The following is a 17,077-nucleotide window of genomic DNA, read 5'->3' on the forward strand; positions in this document are numbered from 1 at the left end:
TAAATGTAAATCATTATTAAGTAAGTATCTTTGGTTCTATGGAGGCTCAATGTTAATTGGTTTTTAAAATAAAATTTAATTAAAAAAAAACCATAGCTTTAAAAAAGAAGTTGAGGCATACATAGAGCTATAACTGCAATTGAGGTACTCCTGCTTTCCTTTCTACAAGAGTCAAACATCCTGCTCCACTAACAAAGAAGGTCTCAACAAACAGCATATTCTCCCTTCCCTAAATCAACCCCATTGACCAACTTCCCTACATTAATTCATGATAATGGGGCAAAAGACCGTGTAGTTCCAGGACCCCACAGTGAGGAGAGAGGGCAAGAAAGGTGGGCAGGTAAGGAACAGCTAAATTCTTAGGAGCAAATCAGAGTTGGACTGCCTAGACAAAAGAGGAGGAGCAAATTCTCCTGGTGCCAGCACACTATGCAGAGTTTCCAAAGACAAAAGGTATTTTGACTCTGTGTTATGTGTGTTGTAACTGGACTAACCTTGCCATTATGGCCATTACGTAAAAAAAAAAAAACACTCATGAAGCTGGGAGCAACCTTAGAAGTCATCTGGTCCAACTCCTTCATTTTGTAGATGAGGAAGAGGAAACAGGTCCAGAAAGAAATGACTTACCCAAAGGTAAGGGTAGTTAGCATCAGGGGTGAGATTAGAACCTGCTCTCCTAACTCCCAGTCTCCTGTGCTTTCCATCACTCTACCCTCCAGGATCATCATCACCCCTAAAAACCCTTTGTCTGATCATGACTTGACAAACAGAGGCAGCCCTGGTGAAGTGCTACCTTAGCTCTTTAGCCTGAGAGCAAAGGACTCACTTAAATTACTGTAACCTCAACTGGAAGCACCAAACTCATGTTTCACAGAGGGGATTCTTCTCTGTGACTTGAAAAGACTTGTCAGTGAAGAACATGGTAACAATCAGCCATCAGTCAACAGTCAAAAGGTTTAGTAGTGGGGAATATTCATCTTTGAAGTGGTCCACTACAATATTTCTGGCATTCCAAGTATGAGCCCTGAGAAATAGCCTGGCATGGCATTTTCCATCTAACAGCAATTAAAGACAGCTAATGTGGTCCCAAGTACCACAGGATATTATTGTTTACTTAGGGGCTTTATCTTTGACTGAAGAGTATTTTGCCAAGATCTACAAGCTATTTCCTTATAAGAGGCTCTTCCCAAAAATAAAGAAACCCAACACTGTTGTTCTATCTTTTTTTTTTCCTTTTGAAGGCCTTCCATTTGTAAATTTAAAATGCAGTCCCTGAAATACAAGGGCCAACAGTGGGGAGATTAACTAGCTCTTTGCATTGATGTTAATCTGATGACACATTTATGGAACAATGTGTTATCCTCAGATGAAGAATCTAGAGGTGGGTGGAGAGGAATATCAGAATCTACTTGTTCTTAATCATAAAATGTCAGGGCTTAGAAGAGAAAGCTTAGAGATCATCTAATTCAACCCCCTCAATTTACAAATGAGGAAACTGAGGGCCAAGAAGGAAAAAGGGTTGCTCAAGGTCATACAGATAGTAAGCCACAAAACCAAGACTCTAACCTCCAGCTCTAAAGTTTATAATCTTATTAACCCTTTTTCTTTCTCCTTGCCCCCTCCTTACCCCCCAAAAAACTCCAATCAAAACACATTCATCTCAGTGCTGGGAATGATGTATACTATGCCACAGTACATAACTGATAGAGATCTCTCATAGTACCCATGGCATCTTTCCAGAATTGCGAAAGCAAAGTCAAGTTCACTGCATCTTAAACATTTTCAACAAATGCTACATTTATTTTTGCATCCCTCTCAGTCAAATGGTTGTCCTGGTGCAATGACAGGCAGTACATCTCACTTACTATGTTAGTCTGGATCTACTTTTTGGAAGAGGTTTGTTGGCTGGGGTCTGGAAACAATGACATTTTAAAGTTCGTTCTAATTTTAGTACTTATGAGATAGGAAACCCACTAAGGAAAATGGGCTCTTCTAAACGAGATTTGCTAATGGCTTAAACACTCATTTGCTTAAACAGTTGGAATCGTTCAATTGTAAATGACTAGGTTTTTTTTTTCCGTGGGAAATATGCTGGCTATTAAAATGATACAATACCCACTCTGCTATACAGCGCATGGATTGAAAAGCATTAGACCCCCATAACTATATTAGCAGTCATTTAGAAGACTTCAAAAGCATCTAATGAACAGGAATTTGGTCTGTGTCTAACAGGGATTTAATAGCTTGGAAAAAATTGAGTACTTGAGCAATCTGATATGGCTTATTTTTTCATTCAAACTTCCCAAATGCCTAATCTCATTAGAGGCTATAAATTATAACTTACACTTACAAGGCCCATAAGTGGAAATTAATTATTCAGATATTATTGGTTTTATTAAATATTAAATATTATAATTGAACATATATGCCTGGTCCTATATGTGGCTAGGTGATGTAGTTGATAGAATACTGAACTTGGAAACAGGAAGAGCTGAGTTCCAATCCTGTCTTGAGCACTTACTAGCTGTGTGACCCTGGGTAAGTCACTTGACCTTTCTCAGCCTCAGTTTCCTCTCTGTAAAAATAGGGATAATAACAGCACCTACTTAGGAGTGTTGTTAGGATAAAATGAGATAACGTACATAAAGCACTCGGCAAATCTTAAAGTGTTATATACTTTAGCTATTATTATGCCAATAGCTATACTTATTCAAATGACCTAACATCTGTAAGGCATTTAGTTCTACCAGTCTGGCATATTATATGAGTTTAATAAATGTTTCTTCCTTCTTCTCTCTCCCCTCCCCCCCTCACCCCATTCATTCTTCCTATACCAAATCTATAGATCTGGCCCTACTCTCTCTCCTGAGTAATGGTCCCACATTACTACCTAATGTACATTTCAAACTGTATGTTCATCTCAAACTCAATATGCCCCAAACATGACTCAGTATCTTTTCCTCCAAACCCACCCCTCTTCCAAGCTATCCCATTTCTGTGAAGGGCACGGCCATCATTGCAGTCACTGAGGATTCATCTTCCACTCCTCCATCTCCTTTACTCTGCACATCCAATCAGTTACCAAGTTTTGACAGTTCTACATCCAGAAGATCTCTTGTATCCCTTCCCTCTTCTCTATTCACATCTAGACAAACTGACCTTCCTGTTATTCTTCATTCAGTCCATCTCCCATCTCCAAGCCTTTGCACAGGTCACCTAGTCTAACCCCTTTATTTTACAGATAAGCACCCACCTCCAGATTTATGTATTTTTATTATCATATATTTATATTATCACTTCCCCTTCTTAGGATGCCTCATTTCCTTCCAAGCTCAGCTTCACTGCCATCTTCTATGCGAGGCTCCCCAGTTGCTAATGCCTCCTCCCAATTACTCTGTATATATTTTGTGTAAATATGTATATATATTGTGTCCCCCTTGAGAATGTTAAGTTCCTGAGGGGAGAGACTGCTTGATTTTTGTCTTTGTAGATACTTAATAAATGCTTGTTGATTGATTAAAGAGTCATTTTGAGTAAATTTAGTAATTTGCCCCTTATGTCTCTTAATTTTATGTCTTCAAAGGAGAATTTCACATCTACCATCAAGAACTTGGAAATGTGATGGGTCTGAGACAGAAAAAGACAGACACAATTATCCATGTGCAAGGAAGATGTCCTTCCATTCACTTGCTCCATATCCAAGAGGGTGGAACAGCAACACAAGTAACAATGGGGAGAACTGGGGGGTCCAGGAGAGTAGTGAGGGGAGTCATTAGTAGCCTTGTGGTTGGTATATATTGACTGGTAGTTAGGGAGACCTGTTTCAGAGTTGTGACAGAGAAATCCTGGAAGGAGTCAACAACTGTGGATGAGGGGGTACACGTGAGTGACATTAGAGAGATGATTCATACTGCTCTCATACATACCCCAAAGCCCTGCCAAGGCTCCCAAGCTCCACACTAAGAATGAATGAGTGTAGTTAAGAGCTTTAGTACCTGCAATACATTCTGGGAAAGCTCTGAGAAAGGAAGGAAAATACATGGGGAGGGCCCTGACCAGGTCTGTAGTCCCCACGATGTTTACTGAAATATATAGCAATATTGAGTAAACTATGAGTAAACAAAGAGAAAGAAAAGTTGGGAGCTCCAAGATTTGTCCAAGCTAGCATATCTGAGTCATGGTATCTGTACTTTGATCCTCATTCTTTTTTTTAGATAGACTGCTCCAAAAAGGCAGGGCTGGGATGACAGGACAATAGGCAATGTGATATCTACATTGGTAAATGCAAAAGGAAACAAAGTTGAATTTAAACCGTTCATCTTAAAAATATGTTAGGATGGTCACCCATATTTCATAAGCAAAGATAAGACAAAAAGGCTAATATCAAAAAGGTTTCTAATGATTAGGCTTCATTGAATTGTAATCAGAATGTTCTCTATACCTTTTCAGTGACTCTCCAAAGTCTGCTATTCTTTATAAATAAAGAGGCTGCTCCAAAATGTTGTAGGATATCAAGAGGTTTTCTACTTGCTGCTCTGCTGCAATGATATTCTGAAAACAAATGCATGAAACTCAATTGGTCAAAATAAGGCATTTTTTAAATGAAGGAAAATAAACACTCAGCATCCCCAAGTCTGGGCTGACTGAGAAGGAAACTTGAAAAGTTGCTTTCATTGTTAACAATTCTCCCTTTTCAAAAATTTTCAAAAATTTTCTTAACATTTTATAGTGCTTTTAATTTTCAAAATGCTTTTAATTAAACCACTGAATATGGTATATTTAATCAACCAATCAATATCATTCAAGCCAACTGTTCTTACCATTATACAAGGGATTTGGGGCTGAATTATTCAGATGATTATCTTGACTTTCTACATTGCATATATACATATATATATATATATACATATATATATACATATATATATATATACATATATATATATATACATATATATATATATACATATATATATACATATATATGTATATATATATGTACATATATATATACATATATATGTATATATATATGTACATATATATATACATATATATATACACATATATATGTATATATATATGTACATATATATATGTATATATATATATATATATGCAGTGCTAAAACAAAAAAAAGTTGTCATTTTAAAAAATGTTCTTTGAAGGCAAATATTTGAATTATTTTTATTGAAAACAAAATACTCAGTCCAAAACGTTGGCCCACATTATGGCCTCCAACACGAAGTGCCTTAGTTCCTTATTTCTATTTTCATTCTAAGGTAACACCCTATTAGCTGTGCTCTGGCAGTCATCCCAGCTGCTAGAACCTAGCCCCATTTGACTCAGCATGACATAATAGAAAGCGCACTCGATTTGGAGTCACAGGGCCTGGGTTTGAATGCTGACTCAGCTATTTACTAGCTATGTGGCATTGAATTTGTCACTCCTGCTTTGTGGGACCCAGTTCCCTCATCTATAAAATTACGGGAATGAATTAGAAGACTACTAAAATGGTGATGTTTTAGCTCTAAATCCTACAAAACTGGACCACAAAATACTTAAATTATGTGGTCAAGTCAAATGGAGAAGTCAGTGGCAAAGTGGGAAAAGATTCCTTAAGTTGCCCAAAGGTCCTATATAAGGGTATCATCCTAGAATCTCTGAGGTAGAAAGGACCTCAGGGACCATCAAGTTCACCCAATATCTGATAGAGGAATCCATTCTACTACATTCTTGATGAGTTTTGATTCATTCTCCATTTAAAGATCTCCAGTGATGGGGCACTTACCACCTCCTAAGCTCTAACTGTTGAGAAGAATTTCCTTTAATTGAATCTGAATATGCCTCTCTGCAACTTCACAGGATCATCGATTTTTTTAGTTATAAATGACATTCAGAGGTCACCTAGTCTAACCTCTATTTGACAAATGAGGAAAGTGAAGTACAGAGAGGCCTAAGGTCACAAAAGTACAGTAAGTGGCAGAAGCAGGATTCAAACCCAGGTCCCCTGACTCTAAACCTAGTCAAGTTTGCTACTATTATTGTTTACTTACATTTTTCACTGTATTTTCCTGTGTTAAAAAAATTATGTGGGGGGCATTCAATGTAGAAAGAAAATGATTTTATTAAGGTAGCAATTTCCAAAGACTGAAAGACTTGAATATTAAGTGCCCCCCTCCCCAGCTCTTCGTTCTGCTCTCTGGGTCCAACAGCACAAATCTTAGCCCCCTTGCACAGCAATGCACCAAGCAGCCCCAGACACAGAGCGGGAGGACCTCCTTCAGTCATGGTCTGTCATGGACTACCTGTGGAACACTGGACAGAACACTGGAGCAATTGAAAAGCATTGATGAAGTGCCTAATTTATCCGAGGCACTGGGGATACAAGTACAAAGAATGAAACAATAGCTACTCCAAGGAGCTTACATTCTAAAAGGGAAGATAACAGCTGATCCTCTCAGGGCCTTGATTTCCTCCTCTTTAAAATATGGTTCAAGACCCAGAACACAAGAGTGCAGATTTAGTCTGACCAGGGCAAAGAACAGAAGGACTGTCATGCCCCACACTCTGGGCACTGTGGCGCTATTAATGCAACCTCAGACCACTTTATCTCCACTAGATTTGTCCTTTGATATCTCACCATGACAAGGAGATGACCTGGATTCTCCGAGGTTATGCCAGTGAATGGAACACAAGCTCTGGTAGTTCCAACCAAGCTGAAAAAGTGGCAAACGTAGGCCTGGTGATGGGCTGTATGTGTCAGCCTCGATAAATGCAGAGGGACTCATCAGCAGGTTGCTTACGAGATGATGAATTCCACAGCCACAATAAATCTTAGAGACAATCTCCTATGTCACAAAGAAATTGTAATTTGCATTGGTGGAGGGAGCAGGGAGACAAATGAAATCACAGTCACTTGAAGTATTAAAGAGTACATTAGCTGTTCTGGCTGCTGCCACGCTGGTGACTCATCCTGAGCCTGAAGCACAGTCAGTGCCTCTGTATTTTCCTCCTGTTGCAGAGGAAGAAGGATCCTCCTGCATACAATTACTCCTTTCCAAGGTTAACTGTCCCCCATATGTCCTCCATTTCATCTACACCTATATTCTCCAAGTCCTTGTTTCATCGATTCTCTTGTTTTATCTCTCTTTCATCTCTAATCTTGATGAGTGGCCCAGTGTTCCCTGGGCAACTGGAAAGTCTGGCCTCAGCTGCTCTAATAGTACTCGCCTTGCTTCTATCAGCTACACTATGCCAGGTTAATCTTCTTCAAATAAGTTTGGATCCTCTCACTCTCTCTACCTGGCCCCTTCTCTTCCCCCTTCCCCACTTCTCCCTCTTTCTCCCCTGTCTCTCTCCCTCTCTCCCTTCCATTCTCTCTCTCTCTCCCCTCTCTCTGTCTCTCTCTCTCTCTAAAACACTTTTGATGATACCCAATTACCTACCAAATAAAGTCCAGGTGCTCCACAATCTGGCCCAAACCTATGTTTCTTTCACTAGTTCCTTCAAATGCCCTAAATGCTTTGACCAAACTAGATTATTGCCACTCCCCTGACTTCTCTGACATGAAAAAGCATTTGTTAATTACTTACTATGTGCCAAGCACTGTGCTAAGTGCTGGGAATACAAATGTAAAAAACAAGGCAGTCCCCAGACTCTAATTGGGGGATATAACACATTTAAGAGTTCAGTTGCAGGCCCAGAAGTCCTAAGGTACAGGCCAAATGTCCATGCCCAGGGTATACCAGCAGGTCAGATGACAGTGCCCAGTAAGAGTAGATGAAATCTATATAATGTTTTAAGTTGTGCAAAGTACTTTCCATATGCTATTTCATTTAAGTGTCATAAACCCAATGGATCGATATTATAAGTAGTATTTTCCCCATTTTATAGATGAGGAAACTAAGGCTCAGAGAGGTCAAGTGACTTACCCAGAGTCACACAGCTAGTAAGTTCCAGAAGCAGGATTTAAAACCATGTCTTTTGATTCCAAGTCCATCATTCCCACCATTATGACACACTGCAGTTTGAATACAACTATAAGACTTTACATTGTTAGAAACACTGAATCCACGTATCACCTGCGTGGACCCTCAGCACCAAACCACGTCCCACTGGATGATGTCATGATCTCCAGCATCCATTTGATACAGCTACTCTACCAAGACTCCAGAGAAAGCTATCCAAGTGGACGCTGTTAGATCAAAAATCTGAATTCACGCCCAGAGAGCTCAGTAGTTCCAGAAATATCTCCAAGATCCTTCAGATCATCCCTTCCCTATATTTTACCTTACCCAACCTCACTCAAAATGGACCCACCAACCATTTTTATCACCAGAGGGTAAGCCCAATTTGGTTGTGGTTAGGTAGGACCATTTCTGATTCCTAGGAAAGACACAGCTGTTGGGAAGAATGTGAGTGTCATTTCTGCCCATGACAGAGACAGTTTATACCTAGTGATCAATCTAGAAATGGGATAGGAACCAAGATTTAACATACACTCAGCTCAGCTTTTTCCTTTCTCAGAAAGAAGAGATCCACAGCATGGACATTAGTCCAATAAACCCAAAATAATCCTCCAACAGGGACTCTATGCAGTGCTGGAAAGAAAAAAAAAACAATTCACATGCTATGAATTAAAATCCTTGAGTTGCATGTATAATCATAATAACATTATTATATCATATTTTATACTTTTTCAATACTTCAACTCAGGTGCCTCAACATGATAGAGCAACAAACCTAGGCTCTAGAAGTTTGTACCAAAGAGATATAAGATTTTACAAGTGCTATCAATATGGAAAGGCCTGGTGACAAACTATATGTTGGTTGTCCAAAGAACAGAGAGATTCATCACTACATGGGCCACACAGTGATAAATTTTTCAGCAATGACAATCTCGAAGATCTTTTACTAAGTCAGAGAGGAACAGTGATCTGCATTAATGGAAGGATTGCCTATTCCAATGAAATCACACATCATTGAAGTATGAAAGAAGTATATCATATAGTATTTATTATATATAATTATATAGATATATAGATATAGATATATTTTCATATTCTAGCAATCAGCAAGCATATATTAAGTACCCGATATTCACCAAGCACTGCTAGGTACTAGGGATACAAAGACATAAATGAAAAAATCCCTGCCTTCACAGAGCTTATACTCTACTGAAGGAAAAAGCATGCACATATGTAGGATAAGGGTTAGGAACTGGGCCTATGATTTCATCAGTACCAGGATCACCCAGATAACAAAACTCCTTCATCTCACCACCAATATAATTACACACAGACTATATATAAAATTGATACCAAGTCATTTGGGAGGGGGAAGGCACTAGCTGCTGGTGACAATCAAGAAAGGCTTAATGTAGAAAGTGGTGCTTGAGCTAAGTTTTGGAGGTAAGAGGTGTGGAGGCAGAGAGGCATTTCAGTGAAAAGGCCCAGAAAGGGGCCATAGAGTGTGAGGAATAACAAGAGGGCCAGAAAATGAGATAATCATCAAAACAATAGTTCCTATTTCTACAGCACTGAAAGGTTTACAAAGCACTCCCTATAATCTAATGGAACCAGCACCAGGTTTGGAGACAGAGAATGGAGGGTTGGAACCATGCTTTTGCTCTTCACTTCCTATGTGACCCTGGGCAAGTATCTTTCCCTCTCTGGCCTTCTGTTTCCTCTGTTAAAAGATCCTGTGTGACTAGAAAGTTTCCAAGATCCCTTGCAGCTCCAACACTTTATCATCAATGGCAGGGCAAGACTTCTTGTCCCTATTTTACAGGAGGAAATGAAAGTTCAGAGAGGTAAAGTATCTGCCCACAGTTTCACAGCCAGGACATAACAGAGCTGGAGTTCCAATGGTCCAACAGAAGCCTAGCATCCTTTCCACTAGCCTGGGGTGGGGAAGCTGTGGCCTCAAGGCCACATGTGGCCTTCTAGGTCCTCCAGTGTGGCCTTTTGACTGAGTCCAAGCTTTACAGGACAAATCCTTTTATTAAGGGGATTTGTTCTGTGAAGTTTGGATTCAGTCAAAAGGCAGCACTTGAGGGCCACATATGGCCTCTAGGCTGAAGGTTCCCCACCCCTGCACTAGCCCTTTCCCTGGGATTTCCTTGGCCCTCTCCTTGTTTCTATGGTGTGTCCTTGTATTCACCTTGGAGGATCAACAGTATGCACTCTATGTAGCAGCATCAACAGCAGGTACTATGTCGAGGCTAGAGAGAGAAAAACCAACCTAGGTAACAGTCCATGGGCTTTTGAATCCATTACTCAAGACTTCTGGCTAAAGCCAGGTGGGACTATTTCAGAAAAGATGACTATATCTATATTGATCTTATCAGAATGATTATGGTAGGCCTTAGTGTAAGAAAATTCAATAAACGAAATCCATATTTGCAAATAATAAAAATCAGGGAATGATTTCATTTTACAAAAACATGTTTTTTGGCTCTTAAAGAATTGACTTCAAGATGGAAGAGTATCGCTCTCACACTCCCCTAGCAAACTCTGAAAACCCAGAAAATATCACCCCAGAAAAAAAAAAACAAACCTGGAACAGCTGAACTACAAGAAAGATAGGGAACAGGAGTACATCAGCCCAGCAAATGGGTCTCCCAGTACCTCAGTAAAAATGAGGGAAGCAGCATTACAAAGGACCACAGGCAGATAAGCACCCTGCAGCATTCATCTGAAAGGAGCTGAAGAAAGCAACCTAGAGTCTTCCTAAAGTGCCAGCCTTACTGATTCCAACCCAACACCAGGTAAGCTGTCAGAACCCTACAGCCTCCAACTGTCAACCAGGAGGAGAGCCAGAAGACCAGGTGGTAGAGCAGGCAAACACCAACATCTGGAACTCCTAGTACCTCAGTGAGGGCAGGGAAACTGGTGGAAACCAGAACAGAAAACCACCAGGTGCCTTGGCACTCTAACCTCAAAGGAATCTCCCAGTGCATTAGCAGAAATGAGGGAGGCAGCACTGCAAGAGGCCCCAGGCAGATAAACACACTGCAGCACCCATCTAAAAGGAGCTGAAGAAAGCTAAAGAAAAGGAAAAGCAGGCAACCTAGAATTGCCTGAAAGTTCCAGCCTTGCTGATTCCAGCCCAACACAAGGTAAGCTGCCAAAACCCTACAGCCTCCAATTGCCAACATAAGAGGCCCAGGCACACAAAGCCAGTGACCAAGACCTAGGCTCCCAACACAAGAAGCTTGGGTTAGTACCCTCTGTTCCCCAGCAGGACAGCTCAATCTCTAAATTTAAAGGCCAGGGAATAAAGAAACCATGAGTAAAAAGAAATGTACCATAGATTCATATTATGAGAAGAGTGGAGATCAAGACAGAAATTCTGAAGAGGACAACATTGTCAACAAACCCACATCTGCAACATCAAAAGGGAATATGAACTGGTCTGAAGCCCAAAAAGCCTTCTTAGAAGAGCTCAAGAAGGATTTTAAAAGTCTAATGAGAGAGGTAGAAGAGTCCTTAAAAAATACAATTGGCCAATTGGAAAAAAAGTACACTGAAGAAAACAAATCCCTTAAAAATACAATTGGCCAATTGAAGAAGGAAGTACAAAAACTAACAGAAGAAAACAATCTGTTAAAAACTAGAATTGGACAAATGGAAACTAATGACTCTATGAGAGAGCAAGAATCAGTCAAACAGAAACAAAAAAATGAAAAAATAGATGAAAACATAAAATACCTCATAAGGTAAAACAACTGACCTGGAAAATCAATCCAGGAGAGACAATTTAAAAATCATTGGACTACCTGAAAATCATGATGAAAAAAAGAGCCTGGACAGTATCTTTCAGGAAATCATAAAGGAAAACTGCCCTGAAGTCCTAGAACCAGAAGGGAAAATAACCACAGAAAGAATACACAGCTCACCACCTGAAAGAGATCCCAAATTGACAATGCCAAGGAATATAATAGCAAAATTCCAAAATTACCAGATGAAAGAGAAGGTGCTGCAAGCATCCAGAAAGAAAGAATTTAAATATCATCGAACCACAGCCAGGATTACATAGGACCTTGCAGCTTCTACATTAAAAGGCCGCAGGACATGGAACATGATATTCTGTAAGGCAAAGGAGCTTGGATTGCATCCAAGGATCAACTACCCTGCAAAAATGAGCTTGATTTTTCAAGGGAGGAGATGGATATTCAACAAAATAGGGGACTTCCAAACCTTCCTCATAAAAAGACCAGAGCTCAACAAAAAATTTGATCTTCAAGTCCAAGATTCAAGAAAGACATAAAAAGGTAAATAGGACAAAAAGATACAAAATGTTGTTAATAAGGGAGGACTGTTTACATCCCTACAAGGGAAGATGACACTTGTAACTCTTGAGAACTGTATTGTTATTACACTATGTTAAAGGTGTATACATAAAGGGGGTGGATATCAGTTGACTTTGATGTAATGATAAAAAAAAAAATCTAATCAAGTGGGTTAAATGGATCCAAGTCGTGGATTAGTCTGATCTTAGAAAACATACTAAGAAAGGAGGAGGCAGACAAGGGTAAATTACATTACAGGAAAAGAAAGAACATCCTATTATGGCAGAGGGAAAGAAGGGAGAGGGGTGAGCATTGTTTGAACCTTACTCTCATCATATTTGACTCAAGAAGGGAATAACATTTATAGAAATTTTAGGTATAGAAATCTAACTTGCCCTATAGGCAGTAGGAGGGAAAAGGAGGGAAGAAGCAGTAAGGACAAAGGGGAAGAAAAGGGAAAGGGATAATAGAAGGGAGGAGAGACTGAAGGAGGCAGTAGTCAAAAGCAAAATACTAGTGAGGGGGGGAAAGAAGAAAGGAGAAAGAAAAAGCATAAACGGGGAGGGAAAGGATGGAAAAAAAGACACAGTAATCATAACTGTGAAAACTGAATCGCTATCTTTTTTTTTCTCTTCTGTTGAGTTTTGTTTCCTTTTTCTGATGGTTCCTCCTATTGGTTTTAATTTTTACTTACAACTTCACTAATGTGAAAATATGCGCCATCTTGGGGAGGGTGGTGGGGAGGAAGGGGGAGAAAAATTTTAAACTCAAAAGCATATGGAAGTGATTGTTGATAAATCAAAATAAATTAGTAAAATAAATTTTTTTAAAAAAAGAATTGACTTCAGAATAATTTTAAGGGTATAGTAAAAAGAATTCTGTATAGAAGTCGGAAAGCCTGGATCATAGGATGACAAATTTAAAGTTGGAAGAGACCTTATGGACAATTTAGTCTACTCCCTCATTTCACGGATGAGAAATAGGAGGCTTAGAGAGGTTCAAAGACTTGCCCAAGGTCACATAAGTAGTAAACACCTGAGGAAGGATTTGAACCTGGGTTCTCTGAGTCTAAATCCAGTACTCAGATTCGGATTTTGGAACAGCCATCATCTAATGAAGCAATCCCTATGGAGAGAGGCCCCACCATCCCCACTTCCACCTACACTAATTACCAACCAATTACTAATTACCATCTGCTATGGAAGAGTAGGTAAGGCCAAATAGCCTGAGAATAGCAATGCCACACCCCCAGACACCTCTGGCTGACCTTTCAGCCTGTCTTCCCCTCTCCAAAACAGCCATCACCCAAGGAAGCAACCCCTATGGAGAGGCAACTGGGCACCTGGGGAGAACAGACTAGAGAAGGCCTCCTGCAGAAGGTGGAATTTCAGCTGAGTCTTGAAAGAAGCCAAGAGGTGGAAGTGAGGAGGAAGACCATTTTAGGAGTGGGGGGTGACCAGTGAAAGGGTCTAGAGTCCAGAAATCCAATGGAAATAAATAGCAAGAAGGCTGAAGGGAGTAAAGAGTAAAAAGATTGGAAAGGTTGAAAGGGGCCAGGTTGTAAAGGGCTTTAAACACCAAACAGAGGACTTTCTATTTGATCCTGGAGGTGATCAACAACCAAGTGGTATTGATGGAGGTAACATATGGTTATGGTGTTTAGGGAAGGTAATATAGTCAGATATGTTCTTTGGGAAGATCCTAAGTGTAGGAAGGACTGAAAAAGGGAGAAAACTGAACGAAGGCAACCAAGAAGAAATACTCCACGCATGAGGTGGTGAGGGATGCTGTATGAGCAGAGAAAGGGGACATACACAAGAGAGATATGGTAAAGGTATAACTGACAAGAGTTAGCAACAGATTGGATACAGGGGGTGAATTTGGGTGAGGAGTCAAGGATGCCAGTGAGGTTGTGAGCCTGGGTGAATGGGAAGATGGTGGTACCCTCAACAGTAATAGGGGAATTGGAAAGAGGGGAAGGTTTGGGAGAAAAGATAATGTGCTCTGTTTTGAACATGCTGAGTTTGAGATATTTATGGGATGTCCAGTTCAACATGGCCAAGAGGCAGTTGGTGATAAAGGACTGGAAGTCAGGAGAGAAGTTGGAGCTAGATAAATAGATCAGAAAACCATTTGCATAGAGATAATAACTGAATCCATAGGAGCTGATAAGACAACCAAACAAGATAGTATAGAGCAAGAGTTCTTAAGATGGGGTCCATGAACATGGTTTTTGAATATAATTGGTTTCCAAGGCAGCTAGATGGCTCAGAGGATACAGCACCAGCCCTGGGGTCAGGAGGACCTGAGTTCAAATTTGGCCTTAGACACTTGACACTTATTAGCTGTATGACCCTGAGCAAGTCACTTAACCCCAACTGCCTCACAAAAAAATATAACTGTTTCCTTTATAATCCTATGTATTTTATTTTACGCATTTAAAAATATGATTCTGCAAAGGGGACCATACGCTTAGCCAGAATGCCAGAGAGATCCATGACACAAAAAGGGTTAAAAATCCTTGGTATTGAGGGAGAAGAGAAGAGGGCCAAGGACAGACACAGTTAGTGGGAATGACCTGGATGAAGATCCAACAAAGGAGATGAAGAAGGAGTGGTCGTATAGGTAGGAGAACCTGGAGAGAGTAGTATTATGAAAACCTAGAGAGGAGCAAGTATCCACAAGAGAGTGATCAACAGTTTCAAAGGCTAGAGAGAGGTCAAGAAGAAAGATTGAGAAACAGTCATTAGATTTGGTCATTAAGAGATCATTGGTAACTTTAGTAGAGAATAATTTTAGCTGAATGCCAGACAGAAGAATGCTGAGGGTTTCGAATCAAATGAGAGGAAAGTAGAAGCATTGATTGTAGATAGCATTCTCAAAGTGTTTAGCCATGAAAAGGAGGAGAGATGTAGGAGGACAGTAGTGGAGATGTCTGATCAAGTGAGAGTTTTTTAAGGTTGAGGGGGACATAGGCATCGTTAAAAGCAGCAGGGAAGCAGCCAGTAGATTGGGAGAGGTTAAAGACTACAGAGACAGAATAAGAAGTTTAGTATCTGCTTTCTAAGGACCACTAGGCCTTTTCCCATTGAACTTGCAGTTGAAACTTCCCATATGTCTTGTCTCTCTCTATTACAATATGAGCTCCTTGAGGACAGGAACTGTCCTGGTTCTCTATTTATATACCCAGTGCTTAGCACATAGTAAACACTGGATAAATGCTTTTTCACTCATCCCATTGTACCTGCCGCCTCGGAGTTCTAGGTCTGTTTCTGACACTAACTTGTTTGCTTTTGGTCAAGTTATTTAACCTTCTGGGCCTCAATTTCCTCCTCTGGAAAATGAAGGAATAGGAGTAGGTGATCTCCAAAGTCCCTTCCAACTCCAAAACATCATGAGCTAAAGTAATTAAGCTTAGAGTTAGTGACAGAAATGCAAATTGGAGCTTGACTGGATCTCTTAACAGCATAAATGCAAAAATCTCAAGTAGTGAGCTCCCTTAGTGCATTCAAAATATGATTTAATGTCTACACAGATTTTCTCGAAGGACAGCTGCTAAAATAGACCAATATACAGCCATTGTTTCTTAATGACTAAACCATTTCTAGTGAAAGCTACAGACTCCAGCCTACTGGGGAAAATGGAGCAAATTCCTGGCCTGGAGGTTTTATAACAGACTTTATAGGAAGCACCCTCTGACCCGTCTCTTTCCCTGCCTGGGTTTCAGAGGACTTTGGGAGCTTTCCTGTGTACCACCCTTCATTTTCTGACCTCCCAAACATCCTTCCCTAGCCCAGTATAACGAAAAATCAGGAAAACATTTAAAAAATCAAAGATGGACACCTTTGAGCAATGAGACAATGCTGTAAAAGCAAATCTTAACACAGTATGATCTTGTAAAAAGAGAGGTACCTGATCATAAACGGAACTGAAAGGGTTTCTAGAGGTATCTAGTCCAACCCTCTCATTTGACAAATAAGGAAACTGAGTTCCAGCACTCTTTCCACTATATCACACTACCTCTGAAGGTAGGTGGCTAATTTATAGCTTAAAACAAGGGTCAGCAAACTTCCTCTCCAAAGCCAAATTTAATGGTGGTGGTCTGTTGTATAGCTTGAGAGCTAAGAATGGTTTTTACATGTTTAGATACAATAAAACTGTATTTTAAAATGTAAAAACCATTCTTAGCAGGGAACAGTACAAAAATAGGGAATGGACAGGTATACAGTCTACAAACCCTTGCATTAAAAGACTAGCTTGACCAAAAGGCGTAAAGAGGTGAATTCTCTAACCAATAATTGGAAACACTTTCATTAAATTTATACTTTCTACAAATGTAACTTTTATGTCAGTGGAACCTGTTACCTAAAAGGACGTGTATTACATTTCAGGGATATCACACTTCTAGGAGCTTCAATCCCACCACCAAGAAGCACAGAAAAATCCTCTCACTGAGCAGTGTGAAAGGCTGACTCTAATTCCCCATGGACAAAACAGCTGGCCAAAAGGTACTGAAAGGAAGTGTTATTGAAAGAAAAGAAAATCTCTATTACACTAGAGGAAAATCATAGTACTACAATTTAATTCAAAGAGCATTTATTTCTATAATTTAAATTCCTATAGTACCCCAACAAGTATTGCTTTGCACAAATGGGGATGGGCCTCAGTAAGAGAACCAGGAAGCCAAGGACACTGACAATTCCGGAAGGGAGGTGCTATGCTGGAGGCCAAGTCATACAAAAGAGGTCAATTTGAGAGGAAAACAAAAAAAAAATTTTTAAT

At 39.9% G+C, this 17,077-nt stretch overlaps 1 long non-coding RNA gene across 7 annotated transcripts in view; it reads right to left on the reverse strand.

Moving 5' to 3' along the window:
• Positions 1 to 4,437: 4,437 nt before the first annotated feature.
• Positions 4,438 to 17,077, reverse strand: part of LOC110199992 (uncharacterized) — a 115,416-nt gene continuing 102,776 nt past the window's right edge. For 6 of the 7 annotated variants that reach the window (XR_002322136.2, XR_013483738.1, XR_013483736.1 and 3 more), the window contains 3 exons: positions 8,503 to 8,603; positions 6,644 to 6,851; positions 4,438 to 4,551 (listed from right to left, as the gene is read on the reverse strand). This is a non-coding gene — a long non-coding RNA (uncharacterized LOC110199992). Of the gene's footprint in view, positions 4,552 to 6,109; positions 6,852 to 8,502; positions 8,604 to 17,077 lie in introns of those variants that run through there. The other variant, XR_002322135.2, reaches the window with a different exon arrangement.

The sequence above is a fragment of the Phascolarctos cinereus genome, unplaced genomic scaffold (genome assembly GCF_003287225.1).
Source record: "Phascolarctos cinereus isolate Bilbo 61053 unplaced genomic scaffold, phaCin_HiC Scaffold_8;HRSCAF=390, whole genome shotgun sequence".
NCBI lineage: Eukaryota > Metazoa > Chordata > Mammalia > Diprotodontia > Phascolarctidae > Phascolarctos > Phascolarctos cinereus.